General features: G+C 57.9%; 1 long non-coding RNA gene across 7 annotated transcripts; it reads right to left on the reverse strand.

Moving 5' to 3' along the window:
• Positions 1-1650: 1650 nt before the first annotated feature.
• Positions 1651-22480, reverse strand: LOC149127476 (uncharacterized). 7 transcript variants are annotated; one of them, XR_016231642.1, is made up of 5 exons: positions 22184-22480; positions 21150-21315; positions 19620-19750; positions 17683-17836; positions 1651-2193 (listed from the first exon to the last, which is right to left on the reverse strand). It is a non-coding gene; the product is annotated as an uncharacterized LOC149127476 (long non-coding RNA). The 7 variants fall into 7 exon arrangements; XR_016231641.1 differs by having other exon boundaries at positions 17683-17939; XR_016231644.1 differs by lacking the exon at positions 19620-19750.
• Positions 22481-23493: the final 1013 nt, after the last annotated feature.

The following is a 23493-nucleotide window of genomic DNA, read 5'->3' on the forward strand; positions in this document are numbered from 1 at the left end:
AGTCCACCGCAGCTTGTGTTGTGCCCCGGGGGACCACAGCTGTGGCACTGTCTCCACACTCAGGCTGGACTTACACGGAGCCGGTCCTACTCTCCACCGACCTAGCTGTGACCAAGAGCTGGGGTAGGGCTGTGCTGGAGGCCAGGCTGGCCAGGGACATCCCTCAGCAGGCTCACGGGTCAGCCACCAGCCAGGAAGGCCCGCACTTGCTCTACATCAGCCCACTCATCTTCCCAGTGAGCCTAGAATGAAGGTGTCTTGTCCCCACTTTATAGAAGAGAAGACTGAGGCTCAGAGAAGAGGAAGTGGCAGACACAGACATTGCACACATGTCATAGAGGCTCCAAAGCCATGGGCAGGTATAGGACCTGGCATGAGCCACACCCCTGAGGGACAAAGGGCACAGGGTCAGGACTCCCAGCCTCCTCTCTGCTTTGTCTCAGAGTCAAGTGGTGCCTGCCCTTTGGCCCTGCGGACCCCCAGGCCCACCTGCCCACCCCCCACGTTAGAAGGCATCTTTCCCTGCCTCCTTTGGGAAGGGACATGAGCTCCCGGGAAGGGTGTGTTTGCACACTGGCTATGCACCTTCTGGGCTGTGTGTCCAAGGACCAGCCCTGTGCGGAAGGATGGGGACATGCCCTGTGGCTCTGATGTGGCCAGCCTGAGCCAAGTAGCCCCGGCTCAGCCCCGGGCTCCAAATCCACTCTGGAGCATCACTTTAGAGCTCATGACCTTGGGGTTTTCCACGGGTACCATCAGAAACACAGCAGGCCATTCTCTCTTTCAAGAGTGCTCTGCTCTGTGCTCCAGGATTTTCTGGGGACAGTTCTGCCATCCTGCAGTTGTCATCCTGTGCCTGCTGGGATGAGACAGCAAGTGAGACAACCAGCCTGACACAGAAGGAAATGCACCCAAGTTCAATGATGCCATCAGGGGGCCGGTGCTGTGGCATAGCCGGTTAAATCACCACCTGTGGCACCAGTTTGAGTCTTGTCTGCTCCACTTCTGATCCAGCTCCCTGCTGATGCACATGGGAAAGCAGTGGAACATGGGCCAAGTGCTTGGGCCTCTGCACCCATGTGGGAGATCCAGACGAAGTTCCTGGCTCCTGGCTGTGGCCTAGCCCCATGCTGGCTGTTGAGGCCATTTGGGGAGTGAGCCCAGGTGGGCTGGCAGGGTTGTACCCAAGGAAGCAGCCGTCCAGGTGGGGAGCCCAGGGTCAGTGGCTCTGGGGCTGCCAACTGAGGGGGCCTGATCGACCTTTCCAAGCTTTGGTTTCTTTTTTTTTTTTTTTTTTTTTTTTTTTTGACAGGCAGAGTGGACAGTGAGAGAGAGAGACAGAGAGAAAGGTCTTCCTTTGCCGTTGGTTCACCCTCCAATGGCCGCCGCGGCCGGCGCGCTGCGGCCGGCGCACCGCGCTGATCCGATGGCAGGAGCCAGGAGCCAGGTGCTTTTCCTGGTCTCCCATGCGGGTGCAGGGCCCAAGCACCTGGGCCATCCTCCACTGCACTCCCTGGCCACAGCAGAGAGCTGGCCTGGAAGAGGGGCAACCGGGACAGAATCCGGCGCCCCGACCGGGACTAGAACCCGGTGTGCCGGCGCCGCTAGGCGGAGGATTAGCCTAGTGAGCCGCGGCGCCGGCCTCAAGCTTTGGTTTCTTGGTCTGCAAAATGGAGCCTGTGACACCCAAGTGGTGAGAATCCCGGTGAGACCCTACATGAAAATGGAGAGAAAGTAGGCACACACGGGGAACTCCTGTCGGGAGGTGGGGATAAGGCTGGTGTGTGAACACAGACAGCCCTGGCTGGAATCCTGGCCCCACCCCCTTCTGGCTACATGATGTCCCTAACTCTGCATGGACAGCCAGAGCCGCGGCGGCCCCCTTGTGGGGCTGTGAGGCTGACATAAGGGCAGTGTTCCCTGGAGCAAGAGAGCGCTCCACAGGCACAGCCCGTCAGGAGCAGAGCACGCTCCTGCCGCTCAGGTATGTGCAGCTGCTTCCTCCAGTGAGAGCCTCCGCCCCGGCTAGGTGTCCCAGGGTGCCAGCCCACCCCGGGGTCAGCACTGACCAAAGGCCCTTGCCTTGTGGATGCACCCATCTGCCGCTGCCCCCTGCTGTGGCTTCTTGGTGTCTGACCTCCCACAGGGGTTCCCAGTTCCTTCCAGAATTTCCAGTCTCCAGCGCCAAGCAGCCTGGGAAGTCAAACAGCAGGGTGAGAGGCAGAAATGCAGACAAAACAGCATGGCCATCTCAGATCACCAAACGGGCTGTTTCGTGGGACGGCAGTGAAGCCGAACGAAATGAAGATGAGCTATGAGGTCTGAAATGGGAACAACGAGGCGGGGACTGGCGGGGGGCAGCCGACTTGGGAGCCAGGCAGCCCCGGGTGCTATCTGGGTGGCCCGGACAAGTCTATCACCTCCTGGAGGCCCTGCTCCTCGGGTTCCAGGCAGCAGCGACAATGAGTGTGGTCCCTGTGCCAGGCCCCCGATCTTTCCTGCTCACTCCCTGCTGTCTTCACGGGCTCTCGGCCCCCAGGCCCCATGCAAAGCTCTGTCTCTGGCTGGGGTTCTCCCTGCACACTGCAGGCTGCCACATCCACCCCCTGGCTTCACATCCGCCCCATCTCTGTAGCGCTGTGCCCAGAACTGAGGGTGGGAGGCGATGGCCCAGGACCCGTGACCCTCCCTGACGGGTGCTGAGCTGAAAGGACGACCCGGGCTCTTTCCTGGCATGCTGGCAAGGTCCCCATTCCCTGATTGCCCCAGGAGAGGGGTCAGAGCCTGGCTGGTGGGCTCAGCCCCAGCCCTGTGCCACCTGCCTTGCCTTCAGAGACTTTGGCAGGGGCCGGCGCTGTGGCACAGCGGGTATAGCTGCCGCCTGCAGTGCCCGCATCCCATATGGGTGCCGGTTCAAAGCCCCACTGCTCTACTTCTGATCCAGCTCTCTGCTATGGCCTGGGAAGCAGTAGAAGGAGAATCAAGTCCTTGGGCCACTGCACCCGCGTGGGAGACCTGGAAGAAACTCCTGGCTCCTGGCTTTGGATCGGCCCAGCTCCAGCCGTTGTGGCCAATTGGGAAGTGAACCATCAGATGGAAAACCTCTCTCTCTCTCTCTCTCTCTCTCTCTCCCTCTCTCTCTGTAACTGACTTTCAGACAAACAAATAAATATTTTAAAAAATAAAAAGGCTTTGGCTTGCAGCTGTCTCTCTCTCCACAGTGGAAGAGAGAGGACCTGGGGACCTGCCCCACAGCATTCCTGGGGCACCTGGATGAGGGTGCCCGGTGGGTGCACTGTACCGCCTGACTTCACCACTATCTGCAGAGCAGGCTCCGCAGGCCCTGCGGCTCCTGGTGCGTGAGCCCCAGCCGTCTCCTGCCTCACCCTCGCAGTACCCACACCCTAGCTGCAGCCTTGCAGGACACCGTTATGTTTTCCTGATTAACAAATTGCAGAGGCAGGCATCTGGGGCAATGGCTAAGATGCTTCCTGGGGTAACTGCATCCAACTCAGAGTGCCCAAGTTTGAGTCCTGCTTCTGCTTCCAACCCCAGCTTCCTGCTAATGCACACCCTGGGAGGCAGCAGGTGAGGGCTCAAGTCCCTGGGTCCCAGCCGGCCACATGGGAGACCTGGACTGAATTCCTGGCCCAGCCTTCCGTGTCGCAGGCATTTGGGGAGTGAACAGGGGGTGGAAGATCTCACTCTCTTTGCCTTTCAAATAGAAATGTTTAAATTTTTTTAAATTAACAACAGTAATATTTATTTCAGAGAGAGAGAGAGAAAAATAGACAGAAAGATCTCCATCTGCTGGAACATTCCTTAATTGTTCCCAACAGCTCCCAGTGGGGGCCAAAGTTGGCAACTGAGAATTCAATCCAAGTCTCCCCCATGAGTGGCAGGGACCCAACCGCTGCCTCCCAGGGTGCACATTAGCAGGAGGCTGGAATCGGGAGCAGAGTCACAGCCCAAGCCCAAGCACTCCGACATAGGACACGGGCATCCCAAGACCCGGGACAACCACTACACCAAACACCCACTCCAGTAATATATGTAAGCCGCTAAAGCTCTGGATAAAGAAGCAAGCAGTAAAGACGGGAAATGACTCTTCCAGCTCCACCCCACTCCCCGAGCTGCCTGCTGATGACAGTTGTTATAGTTCACTCCAGAACTAGCCTGCCGTTTGGGATACAGATGTGTGTGTGTGCACCTGTGAGATTACACACACGGGGCCATAAGAAACGCGGCTGGGGCTGTGCTGCCACGCTGCGCTGAGACCCACTTTTATTTTCCTGTAGCGAGTGGGGAGCATTCCTTCATGCCAGGCTTTCCATGGACTGCATAGTGCTCCGCCGTGCAGCAGAGACATTCTGCTTCACTTTCTTCCGTTGCTAGCGCAGACCACGAGGCACTGGACATCTTTGCATCTGTCAAGGACAGGCTCCTATAAGTGCAACTTCTGAGTGCCCAGGACCATGCATTGTGAATGCTGCTAAGTCCTCCCAGCTGCTTTCCTGTCCCGCATGGGAACCGCACCCCACTGAGTGTAGCAAGTCCTGGAGCCCCACGGCTCTGCTGATGCAGCATTGTCATTTCTTTAAATTTTGCTCCCAATAGATTCTCGCTGTTTCACTATGACTTCCCTGGGGACTGGGGCAGTTACACATCTATTTAGCTGTCCACTGACCACAAGTATTCCTTATCCTACAAATTGCCTGTTCCTTTGCTTTGCCCATTTTTTTCCTACCAGACTATACAAGAATGTGTTTTTGCTTATGGGCTCATGAAATCTCATTAAATGTTACAATAGGAACCAGCTGTCTGTTGCACAGAATTTCACTGCTTCCTCCCGGTCTGCCAGATCTCCTTCTAACTTTGCTGATGGTGCCTTTTGGCCATGCAGAAGCTTTTGTTTTTATGTAGTTGGGCTTTTCTTTGATAGCTTCCGGGTTCCGTGTCTTGCCTAGGAAAGCCTTCCCTCTTTCAGGATCATGAAAATATTCTCGCTTTTCATCTGCTAGTTTATAGCTTTGTTTTTCCTGTTCCCTGCCTCTATCCATCTGAAATGAGTTTGGTGGGATGACACTCCCTTCCCTGGGAAACCCAGCCTTGTCTTGACATTCACAGAGGCTGAACCCAGACTACCTTCCTGTCCTTCTTCTCTCATTCAGTCACCCCGCAAGTATGCTTTGAGCTTCTGCCGCGCTCTAGCCCAGAAGATCCTGAGCCTGCCCTGGGAGAGACGAGGCCTGACGAGGAGACAGACAGCAGCAAGAAGACCCACGGCTTGCAAGTGCCACTCCGGCACTCCGGGTAATATGGAGAAGGTGAAATGGGATGGGTGTGGGTGTGGGATGCGTGCATGGGAGTGTGCATGCATGTGTGTGGTACATGCATGTGCATGGGAGTGTGCTGCATGTGTGTGCAAGTGTGTGCATATGTGGTACATCTGTGCGTGCATGTGTGTGGTACGTGTGTGTGCATAGGTTTGCATATGTGTGTGTGCGTGCATGTGTGTGTGTGTGTGTCTACTCTCTGCCAGCCTTTCAGTGTGACTGTTCCAGGCCCACTCTTGCTCCTGGCATGTCACTCTCATGGGTGTGGTCTTAGTCTCCACCCCTGGGCAGTGGTACCCAGCGCTGTGCCTGTTATATCATAGGCTCTTCCTAGGTATGTGAGGATGACCCATGTAAACCCCACCCTGTCTCACAGGGACCCCCAGCATCCATCACCTCAGGTGCCAATGGGAACCTCACACCCAACATGTCCCAGAGTGAACCCCCTGCCTGCTTCCCAGCCTTCTGCCCCTCGCCCGTGGTCCCCAGCGCCATGCTGGACTGTCACCCTCACTCGCCCGTGGACTCCACCCCAGAACACCTGCAGGAGCCACCTTCCACGTCGTCCCCTTGATGCCAGACTTTCTCATCTGATGATGCCATCGACTTCAGCCTGGGCCCCCACCCGCACGTGGCTGCTCCAGTCCTTGCACAAACAGCAGCCGAGGGCTGGTTGTTCTAGAGAGCACACCTCCACAACTAGTGTCCTTTCTCTGGGTCAATTTCTCCAGCAGGGCCAGCTCAGCAGGGGGAAGACAGGGAGGGAGGGAGGGGGGAGGGAGGAGGAGAGGGCAGGAGGTATGGGGCCCACGCCAGGGCCCGGGAGCAATTACATTAAGGACTGGGCAGAGGAAGAGGCTGAGGGACAGGGAAGGAGACGCACCAGAGCTGGGGAACCTTGGAATCCTGGGACAAGAAGATTTTTAAAAAGCAAGCAAGTAGGGATGCAGTTTCAGTGCTGCACACGGGGAAACGGGCGACGCAGGGTGTGACCCACCCAGCTCTGTCTGCGACTCCCACGGCGTCTTCCCAATTCTGTGGCTGCCCTTGGTGTTGCCCGCCAATGAACCTGACCGCGGAACAGGAGGCACTCAGTGACCAGCCTGGGAATGAGGTGGGGAGGGCCGTGACATTTTTCTGTTCGGAGAGGGTCTTCTACACCCTCTTGCCCTGTCCACACCCCCAAGGCATGCTGAGTGAATTCCCAGGGGACACAGCTTACCCTGGGCGCTCAGGCAGTGTGTCTGGGCTGTCCTGATGCCGCGCTGTGCCAGGCATCATGGTGGAGACTTGCAGCCTGCACGCTCTGGGACAGCCACCTGCACCATGGCAGTGCTGATGGTGGGAGGAGAAGCAACCTGCCCCCTCTGTCACGCAGCTGGGGGACATGGAGCCAGGACGCACACCCCGCTCTGCTGCCTGGCCCCAGGCGCCCACCCTGAATGGTCCCAGGGGGACATCCGCCACAACAGGACCATCAAGGCTGAAGGTGCACAAATAAGGGAGCCAGCCACCTGCTGCAATGGGGAGGGAGGGAGGGACCCGGGTCCAACTGTCCCTCGTGGACTTGTCAGGAGTGCTTTTAGCTAGAGTGACCCATGACCCCAGCAACAGCGAGCATCCCAAGTGGGACTGAGGACAAAGGTGTCTTGTGCACCAGCGGCCGTCTCCACGGGCTTCCCTGCTCTCCCACCAGGCCGGTCCCATCCTCCCCAAGGATGCCCCTCCTCAATCACCAGCCCCCAAGCAGCACGGCCTTCAGGAAGGGCACGCCTCCCCCCGGACTCCAGGGGAAGCCGCTGGAATGGAGCTGGTCACCAGCTGCCCCATCAGCCCTGCAGAGAGACAGCAGGCTGCCACCACCCGCCAGGAGGAGGCTGGGCCAGAGGCACTGTGACTCGGGAGGGCGTGACAGAGGGACAGCCAAATAGAGATGTCACCAACGCCTTGTTGCAGCAGGAGAGGGAGTCTGCAGCCACACAGAGGAGCACAGGGCACGGCAGGGCTGGCCCAGGCTGGGAGGGAGTCTGCAGCCACACAGAGGAGCACAGGGCACGGCAGGGCTGGCCCAGGCTGGGAGGGAGTCTGCTGCCACATGGAGGAGCACAGGGCACGGCAGGGCTGGCCCAGGCCGGGAGGAAGTCTTCAGCCACACAAAGAAGCACAGGGCACCTGGGCCTGAGCTGATCCCTGAGGAGCCATAGGAAAGGGTCCTGGAGGAGGCAGAGGAGTGGCCAAGAGGACACAGCAGGAGGACTTGGGAAAGCGGGTGCACCAGGTGCGACTCCTGGACAGAGGCCGGCACCTCCCTCCCCTGCGGCTTCACCTTAGCAAGGGGCACTCGTGGGGAGGGAGGGGCCTTTCATTACCAGTGGTGCACCTGCATACACACACACACACACTCATATAGCACATGCACACCACACACATAACACGCACACATGTACACCACATGCATGTAACGTGCATATCACACACGTCCACATGGTACATACACACTGCGTGCATGCCACACACATGTATGCCACGTGCACATACAGCACGTACAAATACACATGCATTCACATGCACACTCACGTGTACACAAATGTATGCACATGCCAACACACACACGTGCACACAGCACAAACACGCTCCTACATGCCACACCCATACCACACATGTATATGCACAAACACTTGAATGGCCTCTGCTGCCTCCCAGGGAGCACGCCAGCAGGAAGCTGGATGGGAGGCAGAGGAGCTGTGGACAAGAGCACAACCAAGGCCGAGAGAGAGGAAGGCTGGCTGGGTGCTGCTGAGGAGGTAACCGGTGCCCCTGAGCAGAGCACGTGTTGGGGCCACACTGACCCGGGACCTACGGGCCCCAAGCAGGCCGGCTGCAAGGACGCCTGGGAAACCAGCTCTCTGCTGGCTGAGCCCTCGGGGCCACCCGGCAACCCACACCTGCGGCCAACAGCTCCGGTGCGTGCCAGTGCTTGCTGGAGCAAGGGCCATTGGCTGGGCCCGGGCTGCAACAGGACAGCCAAGAGGACTTTGGGAATGTGGAGTCCTACTGACGGGGGGCACCGTGGCCCTCTGGGCTGCTGCTCCCCAGCTTGCAGCTCCGGGCCAGCGCCTCGGTGCGGAGGTCCACATTTATCCCATGCAAGCCTGGAAGAGGGTGCAGTCAACACAGGCTCACGGGGCTGGGTTCCGAGCGGAAGCCGGGGCCTTTGCTGCTCTCGCAGGGCCCAGTCCTAGCAGCTGTCGGCCGCCCCCCTCCCGCCATGCTCCCAGCAAAGACAGGATCATCACAAAGCAGTCAGAGAGCGCCGGCCCCCGCCCTCTGGGACGGCGTCCACTTCCTGGCAGGAATGGGCTTGTCATTTTTCAGGCCAGCGGCTTCTCTGTGGCTCTGTGAGGCAGAGCTGCACAGGAAGAGGCAGGAATCCAAGGCCGTGCGGCCCCCCTTGGGTCCTCCCCATTGTTCACCACGGCTGACAGCAAGTGAAAACGCCCTGGGGTCGGCCGTGGTGAGTGGAGGAATTGATACGCTTCCCATCTTCTCGTCTCCTCTTTCCTCGGGGCCGAAAGAGCGCTGGTCTATCTGATTCCTCTGCAGTGCCGGAGCCCAGGAGGGCAACAGAACAGGCCCCAGACACGCGGAGAAGGCTGCCGTCTCTGGAGGGGATTCCTGGCCCAGCTCTGGCTGACGAACTGAGGATCGCCTTTCCTGCCTTTCAAATTCGCCCTTGCACCCTGGGGCTCCCATGATTCTCTCCACAGCCCTGTAACACAGGGGACCCGGAGGTTTGGGTTCTGCTTGGGTGAGTGAGAGCTGAGAATCCGTCAAGGGCGCTGGTTGCTCCCGTGGACAAGACGCGATTCTACGGGGCATGCGCAGACGGCCAAATGGGCGGGGTCCTGGGAGGCCCAGGCCCGCCCAAAACAGCGTCCCATTGCTGAGACTGTTTCTGGTGGCCAAGGTGGCTGCCACGCCAGCCTGGGCTGCCATGCAATGCCTTGTGTGTGGCTGCCAATGCCGTGTTTGCCATGGCTAAGGTTGTGACTGGGTTGCAGCAATATATTTGGAGAGGCCTGGCAGGGGGACAGGGGTCACCTGTTCCTGGCTGAGTTGCCCAAATCTCCTCTCACCCAAAGCGAGACAGGACTTTGCCCGGCTGGCCCCGTGAAGGGAAGGTGCCCCAGAGTCCCCTCAGCTTCTGAGTCAGCTCAGCCAGACCATGGGAGCTGTGTCTGCCAAGGCCTTGGGAGTGGCGGGGGGGGGGGGGTGTGCCTGAGCCTCGGTGGCCACACGAGGGAAGACCCAGACTGCAGACATAGGTGACACCCAATTGCTCAGGCCTGCCCAGCTTCCTGGTGGGGCCAGCCCCAAGCATGTAGATAGCGCCCCCATATGCAGATCCACAGTCAGGGGGCTCTCCCCTGGGCTCCAGCCCTGAGTGCACAGAGCCCAGTTCACAGTCACCTTCCAACCCACCACACCTGTGCACCTGTGGCTCCTTCCGGAGGTCCTCCTTAAAGCCCCTCCCACTGCCACCCCGACACCTCATCCTGCCAGCCACAGCCCCCCACAGCTCCTGCACCCACACCCCTATGCCTCTGCATCCCCCAGGGTCACTCTAGCAGCCTCCCCAGCGTATCCCGCCCTGCCCCTCCTTGCTTCTCCCCAACTCACTTCTCCCCAGGAGGAAAGATCATTCTAGATGCCACCCAGGCCCTTCTCCAAGGCCTGCAAGACAAAGCCCACCCTCTCTGTTCACAGTAGTCCCTCCCCCGCCTCCAGGAAGCCTTCCCAGACTACCTCCCACATTCTTCTCTACTCTCCCCAGCCTGAATCCAGGCCAGGTCCCTGCTGTGGCCTTATTCTCTCTCATTTTTTATTTTTTATTTTATTTTTTTTAAAGATTTATTTTATTTATTTGAAAGACAGAGTTACAGACAGAGGTAGAGCCAGAGAGAGAAGAGAGGTCTTCCATCGCTGGTTCACTTCCCAAATGACTGCAATGGCCAGAGCTGCACCAATCCAAAGCCAGGAGCCACTTCCAGGTCTCCCATGAGGGTGCAGGGGCCCAAGCTCTTGGGCCATCTTCTACTGCTTTCCCAGGCCGCAGCAGAGAGCTGGATCGGAAGTGGAGCAGCTGGGACTAGAACCGGCGCCCATATGGGATGCTGGTGCTGCAGGCCGCGGCTTTAACCCGCTGCACCACAGCGCTGGCCCCTGGGCTCTTCTCTCAGTGCAACCCTTGCCCTGTGTTATCTGCACCTGTCCCTGACAGTGGGCTGCTGAGGACAGGAGCTATCCGATCCACCTTTGTGTTGCTGGCGCCTGGCATGGTGACTGCTCGCAGCAAGGGCTCCAGGTGCAGAGCCGGCACATGGAGGCAGCCTGGGCCCCATAGAAACAGCCAGCAGGAACCCCAGGGAGGCAAGGACAAGGTCCCCCCAAGAAATGACCAGCAGCAACAAGCTCCAGCACAGGTTACCCTGAGCCCAGTTCTGCCTCTGGCTTGCTGTGTGACTTCAGGCAAGCCACACAACCTCTCTGAACTTTGGTTTCTTTATCAGCCATAGGAAGAAAAGGACATGACTTTGTGCCCCCGTCCCCATCTCCCACGGGGGTTATCACATCTGGAGCTGAGGTGCCTGTGTGACGCAGCAGGGTGCCTTTGTTGGTTGGGGGTGCAAACCAGTGGGGCGGAGCAAGAGCAGCCCCAGGCTTCCAGGGCAGCAGGTGTGACCTTGCTTGATGCCACCCAGGCCGCCGCTTTCTTACCCAAAGCAAAGGACACCTTTGCCATCCCAGAAGCCGCCCAGACACCTGCTTCTCCCCCTGGGTCTCCTCTTCCCCCCTTCTCATCCCTCACTTTTGTGTGCCAAAGGCGCCTCCCCCAAATTTCTGGGAGAAGGTAAACTCTTTTTTTAAACATTTGATTGATGTATAAAATATTGTTTGAGAGACAGAGAGAAAGAGGAAAGATCCATCCTCTGGCTCACTCCCCCAGGGCTGGGCTGGGGCCAAAGCTGGGAGTCAGGAACTCAGTGCAGGCTGCTTAATGTGTGGCCGGGCCCCAACCTGCTGACTCCCAGGATGCACAGCAAGGGGAAGCTGGAGCCAGCGAGCTCAAGCCAGCACTGAGCCCGGGCATTCTGATGTGGGCCGCGAGTGCCTTAACCACTGGGCTAAACACCCACCCTGAGAAGGTGAACTCACCTGTTCAAAAAAAATTAGAAGCGATTTGAGTCCATGGCAGCAGCTTAGGAACCTGCCCTTTCTCCCAGACACACACACACACACACACACACACACACACGCAGGAGACATCCCTTCTCTTCTGAATGACACAGCTCTACTGTAGAGTCTGCATCCTCTGCAGCCTGGTCAGTCCCACCCCCGCCCACCCGCTGCACTCAGCTCCAGGTGCGGTCCAGACCCCCAGGAACCCAGGGCAAGGGGGACACCCTGAGAGCCAGCTTGCAGTCTCCTCATCCTCCTCGTCCTCTCCCGCACCCTTGCTCTCAGCAGAGACTCCCCTTCCGGCCCGCCCCCGAACACGCCATCCTGTGTTCCAGTCCGCCAGTAGGTCCCAGCCGGACAGGGAGCACTACTCATGTGCCCAGGACCCGGCACATCATTCCTGTCTACAAAGGCACGGGAGGAGGAGTGGACCCCATGGGTGAGGGGGCTGCGGGCCGGGGTCTTATCACCCACCCTTTGCCTCTGCCAGCGCCAGCCCCCGACCTGGGCATCAGCAGAAAGGCCCAGAGCCTGAGCCGCAACCCCTCTGCTGCTTCTCCCCGCTCTGCCCCAGCCGCTGCGAGCGCGCGCACGCAAACCCAGGGCTCCCGGCTGGAAGGGGGAGGCTGGCCAGGATGAGAACTTGACCCTTTCAAAGGCTGGGTCAGTCTAGACTCCGGGAAACACGCCCACTTCCGCTCCTCAAAAGCCGAGCGGCGCGGAGCTGCTAGGGCGTATGAGCAGAGAGCGTGAAACACCCCGCGAAACGGCGGCGGGGCAGCGAGCCCTGCAGGCTATCAGAGCGCGCCTGCGGCTGCGTTCGCGGGCCGGGGAGTCAGCAGCGCATGGATGAAATTCCCTGCTCATGACGCATCCACCCACTAGGGCGTCGGGAGGACGCTTCGCACAGCAGGGCGCTGGTCCAACGAGCTGGAAAACGCCCCGAGTCACTCAGGGACCCCGATGGCCATCGGCTGCCGCCCGCCCGGCTGCCTCTTCTTCTAGCGGGAAAACCTGCGCTGATTCGCAGGCCAGCTCCAAGTCACTGCTGTCACCCCACCCCCGCCATCCACTGCTGCGGGGCGGGCTCCTTCCCCCGCGTCTGGACCCTAAGATCCCCCCAACTCCACATTGTCATCCCGGGACCCTAACGCGTGTCCCTCTTCCCTGAAGCAGTGCCTGGGATCTCCCTTAGAGGAGACGGAAGGCAAGAGGTGCACCCGTGCCCCAGCCAGCAGAACGCATCCTCCGCGGGGCCTCAGGCAGGGCTTTCTTTCTGCCTGGTGCCAGGAGCCCCATGGTCCACCCCCCGCCCCCTGCTACTCATTCCCTGGCCCCCTGTGCTCAGCCCAGCCCGGGTCGCAGGCTGCCTTCCCTGGATCCCAAATAACCCTCTCTTCTTCCTAAATCGACCCAGCCACTCTCCAAGCCTCCCACAAGCCTCTGCGATCCAGGAGCCTGCAGGAGCGAGACAGCCCTGGTTTGCAAGCATGCACGCAGGCTCCTGTGCGTAGCAAATCCAGTGGCCTGCAGCAAAAGCTTCTCCTCTCTTGGGGTGAGTGACAGGGATGGCTTAGCCCCAGTCTGGAGCTGGAGGAGCTGATGGGTTGTGCTGGCGTCTGGCTAGGCGGCCTGTCCCTGCGGCAGTCCTGCTCTGCCACCGAGCCCACCTCCTCTGGGGTCCTCACCGGAAATGGACAGAGCAGACCAAGAGCAAGGTGGCCAGGGAGAATGGAGGACCCAGGCTCCCCAGCTGCTCCGTGGCTCTGCAGTTAGGGAAAGCGGCCTCCTCCAGAGGCATGTCCCCTCCTCCTGGGACCTCACCACTGACTGATCGATGGCACCAGGACACAAAGGCTGGGGCCACAGGCCAGGCCTGGCCGCGAGGTCAGCTGAGACCTCGTAGACGCTGCCTGGCACCCAGACTTCCCCCAGGCCATCCTTCCCTCCCCAGGAGTAGATCCTTGGACGGTTCCCTCCTACAAACCTCCAGCTCGGTGGCTTCCCAGAGACCTCCACCTAAAACACGCACCGGGCAGGAAACCAAGACAGAGCCTCTTGATTAAAAACCAGTCTCTTGTCCAGCAGCTCCTCATGCGGAGCTCCAGGGGAGCTGGGGCAGAGGAAGAATCCTGGTCTTCACACCGCGGGAGGCTCTCCACCTACCCACCCCCACCAGGAATCTGCATCTCGCTCCGCAGTCATGCCCATGCGCCCGGCCAGCATGCAAAGAAGCGAGGACAGTCTGAGGGTGGGGAGGCGCCAGAGCCTGCAGGCGGGGCAGCTCACTCACTGCAGATGGCTCGCAAGCACAGGCTCCTGCCCAAGAGCCAGTCCAGCTGCCTGGAGCCCCAGCTTCTCCCAGCTCGGAGGGACGGGACGGGCAGGGAAGCAAGCAGCGAGGCCACAGAACAAAGGCCTCCTCTGGGGGGTCTGGGGGAGGGTCACCCACGCTGAGTGCCCAGTGCAGTGTCAGGGGTGATGACCCAGAAGTGTCCTGTCACTCCCGTCCTCGGAGCCTGGGTTTCCCCAGCTGGAAGATGGCACCGGTGGCCCCTACCCTGCTTGCTTCCTGGCTGGCAATGACAATGCCGCGCGGAGGCGCGCACAAGCTGACTTCCGCTGTTAGGGTGGTGATTGATGGCCTGGCCACGCCCTCCAGAGGCCGCCTCTCTGGAGGGCTGCACACCTGGGTTTCCCTCCACGCACCGGAGCCAGCTGAAACAGTCCACACGGTGGGAGTGGATCCTAAAGCTGTGGACAGTGCCAAACCCTGCATATGCTGGTTTTTTTTTTCCTATATACACATAATTATGAAAAAGCTTTGATTTTTAAATCAAGCATAGTGGGAGATTAACAACAGCTGTAAGTAAAATAAATAATAGCTAATAAATAAATCAAATAGAACAGTGGCAACAATATATGATAATAAGTTCTTTAAAATTATGACCATTTTTTTCTGGAATTTCCCAGTTGGTTTCCTTCACACAGCTGGCCTCAGATAGCTGAAGCACTGGGCAGAGAAACTGCGGATCAGGAGGCACTACAGTGGGCCAGACCGTGCGCGGGACCACCGAGCCCAGCTGCGGTCAGCAAGGGCTCAAGGCTAGCCTGTGGTCTATGCCCCAGGTCCTGTGCCCAGAGCAGCACTTTTTTGTTTAACTCTTGTTTTTAAAGATGTATTTATTTGAGAGGCGAAGTTACAGAGAGAGAGAGAGAGAGAGAGAGAGAGAGAGAGAGATTTTCCATCCTCTGATTCACTCCCCAAATGACAACAACAAGGGCTAGGCCAAGTAAAAGCCAGGAGCCAGGGGCTTCTTCCCATGCAGGTGCAGGGGTCCAGGCACTTGGGCCATTCTCTGCTGCTTTCCCAGGCCATCAGCAGGGAGCTGGATCGGAAGTGGAGCAGCCGGGACTCAAACTGGTGCCCATATGGGATGCCACAGGTGGAGCCTTAACCTACTATGCCACAGCACCAGCCCCTTTTGCTTAACTCTTTAAAAGATGCTGCCTAGCCCAGCAGTGCCCAGAGCTCCCCCGCCCCCCCCCCCAATAAGTGGTGCCAGTTACAGAACGAGAACCTGTGGCTTGGAGATGTGGAGTATCCAGGGTCACAGGGCAGATGAGCAGAGGAGCCGGGGTCCGATTTCAAGTCCGTGTGACCCCCTCTCTCCCAGGGTGCTGGTGGCACTGTCGGGAGGCCTCATAAGCAGCCAGGACAGAAGGTGTCCCCACACCTGTGCGTGCCCGACCCAGCCGTCCAGCTGGGGCAGGTAAGAGAAGATCGAATTCCTTCATCAGCTGTTTAGCTCCCGTTCTGGGATTTCAAGTAGCAGCAAATGGACAAAGAGAGTCAACAGGAGGAGACTGCGGGTCTGACGGGCTCTGAGGACGGAGCTGGAGCCTCACCAGAGGGACAGAACCCAAGAGGGCCCGGACAGCCTCCGAGGGCCGCCAAGGTGGAGTTAATTGCCTCGCGTTCAGAGCTCTCCGTTAACTGATGGGCTTCCCACGCCCTTAGCTACATGTTCGCCTTTCGGGGAGAGGGAGAACACGACAGGGCAGCACAGGTCAAGCGTCTGCCTTCCCTCTATCACTCATTTCCCCGGGGCCAGGTCCTGAATGACAGCTGTGACTGCTGACAGCCTGCCAGTGTGCACCGCTGGTGGTTAGCAGGTGCACAGCCGGCCGTGCACACCACCCCAGACCCAGCAGGAGGCCCCCCACGCTGTGCTCACACACACACACACACACACACACACACACTGATACACACTTCCTAAAAACCACACCGGGGGCCAGCATGGTGACCCAGTGTGTTAAGCCACCTGCACCCCGTATGAGTGCCGATTTAAGTCCCAGCTGCTCCTCTTCCAATCCAGCTCCTTGCTAAGGCACCTGGGAAAGCATCAGAGGATGGCTCAAGTGCTTGGGCCCTTGCACTCACATGGGAGACCTGGATGGAGCTCCAGGCCCCTGGCTTCAGCCTGGCCCAGTCCTGGCCATTGAGGCCATTTGGGGACTAAACCAGTGGATGGAAGATCTCTTTCTCTCCTTGCCTCTCTTAATCTGCCTTTCAAATACGGGAAATAAAAAGAAAACAAAAACACAGGCCCCGGAGCTGGGTGTGCAGACCACAGCCTCTCACCCCCATCCTCCTGCTGACCTGCTCAGGCCCCAGCAGAATCCATTTCTATGTCTCAGGCCTAATGTCCTTGAGCCAAGAGCGTTCTGATGATCAAAAGCTATGGGCCACACCCTGCTGACGTAGAGACAGGCACACTTTGAGCTGTCCAGAGGGGCTGAGCATGAAGCTCCTCTCCAGGAAAAAACACGAATCAGTGCAGAGGCAGGCACACCCAGTGGTTAATGCCCCGGGCCCTATTTGCATATACCTGCATTTGACTCCCAGCTCCGGCTCCAAACTTCAGCTTCCTGCTGATGGGAACTCTGGGGGGGCTCAAGTCATTGGGCTCCTGCTGTCCGCTTGGGAGACTCAGATGGAGCTCCTGGCTCCTGGCTTCTGCCTGGCCCAGCCCCAGCTGTCATAGTCATTTGTGGAGTGAACCAGTGGATGAGAGACCTTACCCTTCCTCTCGCTGCCTGTCAAATAAATTTTTTTTAATATAAATCCTTTTGGCATGAATGCAATATATTTTCCATGACATGTTTAATTAAAAAAATGGATCCCTAATAGCATTAAGGATCCATTTCCTTTCTTCTTTTCCTGTTCCAACTCATGATTCTAAGGGTAGCTAATGACTAGCATATTTTTCACCACAGTGGAATTAATATTTTGCATGAGCAGTTGAGAATAGCTTTTTAGTTTTAAATAACGCATTTCACTCTTCAGCTTGTATATACATACATATCCATGACAATAACGTGGTAAAATGTAATCCCAATTCTTTCCACTGGAAACTGGGCACACACAGAATGCCAGTATTGAGGACAGGGTTTGTCTTGTAAAACAGTCCATTGTTGGGGCTGGTGCTGTGGTGTAGCAGGTAAAGCCACTGCCTGCAGTGCCAGCATCCCATATGGGCTCCCGTTCGAGTCCCAGCTGCTCCACTTCCGATTCAGCTCTCTGTTATGGCCTGGGAAAGCAGTGGAAGATGGCCCAAGAGCTTGGGCCCCTGCACCTGCATGGGAGACCCAGAGGGAACTTCTGGCTCCTGGCTTCAGGTCAGCCCAGCTTCGGCCATTGTGGCCATTTGGGGAGTGAACCAGCAGATGGAAGATCTTTCTCTGTTTCCCTCTCACTGTCTGTAACTCTACCTCTCAAATAAATAAATAAAATCTTTAAAAGATAAAGTTAAAATTAAAAAAAAAAATAAAAAGAGAGGCAAACCACTGTGGCCAGGCTGCCCCTGAAAGCAGAGGATGCAGTGGGTCTGCTGTGGCACCCACCATGCCCACCCTGTGCCTGACCCTCGGTCCAGGTCTGAGCCCTGAGCCCAGGAAGGCAGCAGCGAGGAGGGCTGCAGGCTTAGGGGAAGACAAGGGGTCCGCAGTGGCTCACTTCCCCTCCTCTCCCGTAGACAAAGAGGCTGCTTCCCCTCCTGTCCCAGCCCAGCCCGCCTGGGCTGAAGCAAGGAGTTATCACCTGTTTGCTGCCTCTCTGCAGATTCCCACAGGTTCCTCCTCAGTGCAGAGTGGGCTTGAGGGAGAGCTGTCCAGGGTCTCAGTCGCCCAGGGACAGCCACGGCGCTGCCTTCTCCTCTGGTGTTTCCTGAAGCTGCAAGCTGTGTGCCTGAGGGCTGAAGGCAGAGGGCTGAGAGGGGTGTGGGCAGCCTCTGTGTTGGGCCAGCTCCCTGTGGCTCTGGTGAGGCTGAGGGAAGCCCCCCGGGTTCCACTCCCCACCTGCAGGGCACAGAGGTCAGAGGAGGAGGTGAAGCTGGGTGCTGCCCGGGGGAGGGCTGGTCCCACTCGGAGAGGGCTGCGGGACCCAACTGTCCCCATCTGGGAGGATCTCGTGGTGGAAGGACCGGAGGAGGAGTAGCTCACTGCTCAGCAAGCCGCCCTGTGCACGGAGCTGGGGATGCTGGGTCAGCCTAAGTAGCAGGCAGCGACCAAGCCCCCATCACCAGGTCAGACCAGGGTCTCCCGTCACGTCCTGCCTCCTCCACCACCAGGGAGCCACATCTGGAAGCCAGGGTGGAGAGGGAGGCCCTATTTGTCCCAGCAGAGGCCACACCCTCCCGGCTCACCCAAGGCCCTCCCAGCTGGGATTGGGCCACACCTGGGTGGGAGGGAAGTTAGAGACGCTGAGTTCCGGCTGGGAGAGTCCCAGCCTCCGGAATCTCTAATAGCCTGAAGCCATCACATCCACCTGCCATGTAGTTAAAGATCCAACCAAGCTTGCTCACATAAAGCCCAGGGTTTACAGCAACCCCTTCTAAATGGGCCTTCCCCACTGCAGCCCAGCCTGCCACTGGGACACGCTCCTAACCCACGGCAGAAGGAGGAGCTCCAGGGAGCCTGCGCCGAAGTCCCACACCCCCTCATTAGCCTTGACTGTGCCCCATAGCCCGTGCAGAGGGCAGAGGAGATGTTGAGTCCCTGCCCAGTGATAATCACCCCCATAGTTCCCAGTGACGGCAGCCCTGTCCTGAGACATCCAGCCCTCCCGGCACAACTCACCTACCCACCAGAGCCCTGCAAATCAGCCCTAAGGGGATGCCGCCTTGGGCCCAGCAATGGCTGAGGAGGTCACGGCTGTGCCAGTCATGAGTCCAGCCCAGGAGACACCTTGGAACACAAAGCAAAATCCCCCACCCGGGAAGCCAAGGAACAGAACAGAGATGGATGGGTTGGGAGGGCCCTGCACGCTCGCTCTCAGCCCCATGGCTGACTGGCCCTGCCTAGCCACCAAGCCCCCAGCAGGCAGCCACCTGCCGCCATCCACGCCTGGGATGGAAACACAGCGTCACGTGTTTGAGCTCAGTGCTACCGCTTGCTGGGAAGGTGACTGGGCCCTTGTCAGCTCCCGCCACTTCCTGTCTTTAAACTTGGCATGAGGCAGGAGTACAGGAGCCACCCTGGAGCCCACCGTGGGTCGGCCACCACATCTGCCAGTCGAGGGACATTGCGTCTACCATCCCTGGCATCTGTCCCCTCTTCCAAGACAGGAAGGGGTGGGCGGGTCACAGCTGCACACGCAGCGCCAAGCGCCCCGCCTCGCATGTCCCTGGGAACTGGAAGCCCTTCTTTCTGGCTGGCGGGCGTGAAGGAATTCTCCCAGGACAGACAGGGGAGAGGCCAGGGAACTGTGGACAACACCGAGTGACACTGGACACACCGACCAGCCCCAGGAGCCTACGCCACGCTCTGGGCCACACCCCGAAGTCACGGTCCCTGTTCTGCACCTGCAGGGGGGCCATCCCACACCTGGTACCCTACATCCCACCCCCATCCTGGGGGTAGCCTCAGAACAGGCCCGCAGTCCCCGCCCCCACCCTTAGGCCCCGTGTCTGCTTTCCACGCAGGCACCGTTCCTGGTTTGTGGCTTGCAGAAATTCTCTTGGGGAGCCTGATTTGCACCTGATTTTAACTCTCTCTCTCTCTGCAGGCTGGAGGTCTCTGCTTTGCCTTCCTCGTATTTCCTGGAAGACTGGCATCCGCGGCTGGGGGGTGAGCACTTCTTCCCAACCCTCCTGGTGCCCCCTGGCTCTCTGCAAAGACACACAGACCACACACAGGGCTGCTCACAGCCACAACACGCACATGCACAGAGACGCGTGCACAGGCACAGGACCCGCGATTTCTCCCAGCGCCCATTGCTTGCCTGGAGCCCCGCACATCAAGGTCAGGAAGAGGGGCTGTTGGGAGAATGGTTCTTCCTGAGTCTGGACGGCTTCCCCAGAAGCCACTGGCTCAGGAGACGCTGACAATTTCACGGGGAGCTCAAGCTGTCAGCATTGACCAGGCCATCGCAGCTACAGCAGGGAGAATGGGGCTCCTCCAATAACCAGTGCTTCTCCAACTGTCACAGGCGTACAAATCACCTGGAGAGCCTGTTAAACTGTGGATATTGTCCTGTAGTTCCAGGCAAGTCCAAGACTGTACATTTGTAACAAGCTCCCAGATGTCAGTGTGGTTGGCCCTGGGAACATGCTTTGAGTTGCAAGACTTTAAATAAGATTGTTGTTCCCTCCCTCATGCTCTTAAAGTCCAGAAGTGGTCGATCCAGGGATAGTGCGGTATCAGGAGCCCAACTCCCTACTACCTTGTCACTCCCAGGTATGACTTGTATTCCCAAGGTGATTTGCATGCTCCAAAGTGCCTGCTGGAGCTCCAGCCATTACGTTACATTTGCATTTCAGCCTGCCTCTTGCTCCCCAAAACAAGACCTGATGAATGAAGAGCATGCCCCTTTGTTAGCAGACTCCATTGGAATGTTTCTGCTTCCACTGATATCCCACCAGGCAGAACCCAGCCACGCGGCCTCACCGAGGTCTGCCTATAAAGGGAGCGAAGAGAAGAGTCTTCCCCAGGTCACCACGAGCCCAGCTAACATGGGAGAGATCCATTACCGAGCAGTCACTAGGGAACATTTGGAGGCCCTTGGAGATGGGCTGGGATGGAACCAGAGGCATCCCAACCCTTCTCGATGGGGCCGGTTTTCCCAGCCTCCCAGGGGCAAGCACGAAGACGCAGTGCGTTTCTGTCCCTAAGGCACCCGGCCACCCTGTGCTTCGGGGTTCCAGGCTGCACTGTGATCCTCCCTCTCACCTGAGGCTGTGAACTTGATGCTGCAGCCACAGACACGGATACATGCAAGCAGCACAATGGGCATAAGCCGACACCCTGTCATCAGCCACTTCTCTGTCTACCGACCACATTTATCCTTGGATCTATCTATCATCTACCTTCTATCAAATCCAGCATTCCATCATCTACCCAATCTGTCACTATTCATCTATCGTCTGTCTCCCTACCTATCATCTATGAAATCTACCCATCCATTTATCTGTCACTTCCCATCTGTCAGTCTATCATCTATCCAATCTGTCACCTATCTGTCTATGTGCGTATCACCTAGCTATCTAATCTGCACATTCTTCTACTTACTTTGCTCCAGTGGCTCTGTGGTTAAGCCCCTGACACATGCCATGAGAAAGCCAGGGAAGAAGGGTGGGCACTATGGCACAGCCAGGTAAGTCACTGCAGTCCCATACTGGAGCGCCAGTTCAAGTCCCAGCCACTCTGATTCCGGTCCAGCTCCCTGCTGATGTACCTGGGAAGGTAACAGATGATGGTTCAAGAACATGGGCTCTGGTCACCCATGTGGGAGACTGGGATGGAGTTCCTGGCTCTTGGCTTCAGCCTGAACTCAGCCCCAACTCTTGCAGCCTTTCGGGGCATAATCAAGCTGGTAGTATAAGATTCTGTGTGTGTGTGTGTCTCCTCTCTATGTAACTCTGCCTCTCTAATAAATAAACAGATAAATGAATCTTGTTAAGAGCATAGGGAAGGAGTGGTCATTTGGCCTAACAGGGAAGATACCCACATATCACATTGGCTTTGATTCCCAGCTACAGCTCCTGACCCCAGCTTCCTGCCACTGGAGACTGTGCAGGACAGCAGTGATGGTTCAAGTCATTGGGTCCCACAGGGGAGACCTGGATTGAGTACCCAGTTCCTGAAAAAGTTACACACACACACACATACACACACATACACTTTCCCAACATTCCATAGCCCTGTTGCACAGTGAGGAGAACTGATGCCAAGAAGGCTGAAACATGTCACTCAAGGTGACACCAGGTGCTAGCGACCAAGGAGGAGGCAGAGGCTAGCCCTGCAGACTTCCGGCCCAGCACTCTCCCAAGGGGCGCATCTCCAGCAGGGCTCCCACGTTCCCACCTTGGAGGCTATCGGACGCCCTCCTGCAGGCCAGGTGCCGGGCATGGGGCAGGGACTTGGGGTCAAGTTATCCGTGAGCCCTGCCCCGGAGCTGCCTCCAGACTGGCCAGGGAGACAGTGGAGCCCAAAGACAATTAGTCCACAGGGTGGCCAGCATGCCAGGGAGGGAGCAGCCGCTCTGTGCCCCCTCATCTGGCTGGACCTGGGGGAGCTTGAGATGGCTGCGGCCCTGGTCTTACCTGCTCCCGAAGCCTGGTTACAGATGACCTCTCCACCTCATGGAAGTCCTGACCCAGAGAACCCAGAAACACTGAGAGCCAGGCAGCCGCTCTCGCTGGCCCGCGGCCGGTCATGCCCAGGCCTTCTTTGGAGAGCAAACAGTGCTCTGATTTGGTGACTGCTGTGGGGAAGGAGCCAGGCAGGATGGGGTGGTGCAGGGGAGGGACAGGACCTGAGCCACTTGTCCCTGTGTACTCACAGCCAGGCCAGAAACTCTCTGAACTTACTGGAACACTTCCAGGACTTTGTTTTCCCAAACCGAGATTAAAAAAAAAAAAAAACAGGTTGGACTTCTTCAGTGTTTGCTCTGAGACTTGATCCCCTGAGTAGGAACTGGGCTTCCTGGCAGGCTGGCGAAAGTCAAAATGGGATGGATGCACCTGCTTCTCACCTGGGCCCTGAGGAGCCCTGGGAAGGGAGCTGCCCAGCTGGGGAAGCATCCGGTGGAGGGGTCTGAGTTGGAGCTGGGAAGAGTCCTAGATACGAAAGAAGACAGAGCTGGTGGGAGTGCTGCATGGCTTTGGTGAGTTTCTCTGCCCTGGGAGCTGCCGGTGTGGTGTAGTGGACTAAGCCACAGCCTGTGATGCCAGCATCCCATATCAGAGAGCCGGTTCAAGTCCCTGCTGCTCCACTTCTGATCCAGCTCCCTGCTAATGTGCCTGGGAACACAGTGGGAGATAGCCTAAGAGCTTGGGCCCCTGCACCCATGTGGGAGATCCAGATGGAGATCATGGCTCCTGGCTTCAGTCTGGTGCAGATCCAGCTGTTACAGCCATTTGGGGGAGTGAACCAGTGGATGGAAGCACTCTCTTTCTCTCGCTCGCTCACTCTCGCTCTCTCTCTCTCTCTGTAACTACATTTGAATAAATCTATTTCTTTTTATTTTATTTATTTATATGATGAAAAAGCTATGTACCGATTTCATTTTTTGGGCACTGAAATAAACTTGCCTTTTAATTCCATTTGTCCATGAACCGCTTGAGGTCCCCCTGGTACTTCCCTCACTGGTTTCTTGGAGGGCTAGCAATGAGCACCTGGTGCCTGGCGTTCAAGCAAGCTTGGATATTGCCAGTGACTGAGTCCCCATGGGGCCAGGTTGCGGTGGACGCCCCTGCTGGGGAGGCCCAGCTCCCAGGCTTACTCTCCATCACTGATGGATCCCATCTCGCTGGGCACCCAGTGTCTCCTCCCAGCCCCGCTGCTTGCAGACAGGGACAGCGTTACTTCACAGGGGCAGGTGAGGCAAAGCAGCCAGCGAGAAAGTGCTGTG

This window comes from Oryctolagus cuniculus, chromosome 3, assembly GCF_051225735.1.
Source record: "Oryctolagus cuniculus isolate XC-2025 breed Fujian yellow rabbit chromosome 3, ASM5122573v1, whole genome shotgun sequence".
Lineage (NCBI taxonomy): Eukaryota > Metazoa > Chordata > Mammalia > Lagomorpha > Leporidae > Oryctolagus > Oryctolagus cuniculus.